Source organism: Cucumis melo, chromosome 9 (genome assembly GCF_025177605.1).
Source record: "Cucumis melo cultivar AY chromosome 9, USDA_Cmelo_AY_1.0, whole genome shotgun sequence".
NCBI classification, from domain to species: domain Eukaryota; kingdom Viridiplantae; phylum Streptophyta; class Magnoliopsida; order Cucurbitales; family Cucurbitaceae; genus Cucumis; species Cucumis melo.
This window is the reverse complement of record NC_066865.1, coordinates 16,096,380-16,098,293: the sequence shown is the minus strand read 5'-3', so window position 1 is coordinate 16,098,293 and position 1,914 is coordinate 16,096,380.

The window sequence follows — 1,914 nt, the reverse complement described above, 5'->3', positions numbered from 1 at the left end:
TCATCCTATGTCGAGGGACCTTTCCAAAATGAGTCCTAAACTTAAACAAGAACAAAACTAGCTTTTAAGGTTTACCAGGTACAACCAAATGATTCATGTCGCTTCACTATGTCATAAGTAATTTAATAGGGTCATCAAACGCTTCTAAGATCATTTATGCCGCATACTATTCATAACTAGCTTATTGGATCCACTAAAAGCTTTCTGGGTAAGTTTTGTGGCACTTTGGGCCGATGAATGCTTAACCCACCAACCGAGATGAATATTAACGCTTACCAAGTCAATACTAACTTTCTGTCGCTCATCAGACGCTTACTAAACTCTAGGGAATAATTTGGTTAATCTTGGTTTCGAATTATAGGGAATAATTCACCTCTACTTTGCACTATATTATAGGGAATAATTCACCTATACTTTGCACTATATGAGCTTTCCTTTGAGCAAGATTGCTAGCCATGTTGTCATGATTTTTCTTCTCTCATTGTTCTTTGATCATAGGGCTATCTTAGATTGTGACAAATATTTCATCCAATTGAACACCATATAACTATTCTTTGTTGTGATTGTTCTGGTTTTCTTCTTTATTTGGTTTTGATTACGAGTGTCCCTTTTCTTTTTACAAGACTTCTTTTTAACCAAATCATTAACAAGTTTAGTCTAGTCTTCATTTTATCTTGTTCCTTAATTTTGAGTGCAAAAGTAGAATACGTCTGCCACTACACACACATACACAGATAACTATTGATGCTAAAACTTGAATAAGAAAAAAAAATTGACTTTTCACGGGACAAGAAATGTTACATTTTGGTTAGAGGGTGGGAAGAAAAAACCCTACAAAAATTAATGAATATATGCATTCCATCATGGTACCAACTACGTAAACTTCTGCTTAAGACAGAGAATGAGAAAGTGGGAAAAAGTTTCAAGTTTAAGAGTGAAACGAACTTATTTCTTTTAGAGTCATAATTTTAATTTATACACTTGGACTTTGGAATATAATCTTTTGGAATATAATCCTAAACTAACAATTGTATCATATTTGAATCTTGGATTTTTTTCAAGTGTATAAATTTACTTCCTCCTATTACCATTGAAAATCATTCATACGTATATGTAAACTTCTTGAAATGTCAATCATACAAAGTGGAGGATTAGAGTAAACACGGGAAGGATTCTCAAACAATATTCAGACAAAGCCTACACTGGCTCATCTATAAAAGTTTGATACTGAATCTAAAGTTTGACTATGAATTCATGTTTTTCCTAATACACTAGTAGAAAAAAAGAAAAAGAAACTTGTTTCAAAATAGAATTAGATTGACAGTGGATGTGTAGTCTCCAAATGGTTGACAGACTCAGGTGTAGTTTTAACTTGACTATCACCTTTCTTCCAACTCTGGATTATCCCCTCGGGTCACTTGCTAGTTATGCATGGATACCTCATGAGCTCAAATTTCTTCATTTTACCAACTACTTACGATATAATATTCTAAAAACAAAACCAAAATCGGTAACCCATAATTACAAAATAGTGAGATCATGCAAAGGCTGAAACACCAAAATCTTTGAAGTACATAAGTAAAAATCTCAGGAATGTTTAACTCATTTAGGTACCATGTCATGTTGGTGCTTGCTCCAAACAAAGTGAACAATCCCAATTCATCAAATCTAGGGAGAAAAATTTCCTTCCATGGAAGGATATATTTCCCAAGTAAAATAAATTGAAACTAAGGCATATAAATTGAGGATGCAATTTGATAATCTATAAAGATAGGACCGACATGTCTCGAAATCACATCCTAAGAATCTGCACACTATGAGATGTATTGAGTGCCTAGGTAGGAAAAATATAAAACGAGATTATGAAAAATATAAATTTAGAGTTACCATAATCGACAGAACAGTGCCCATGAA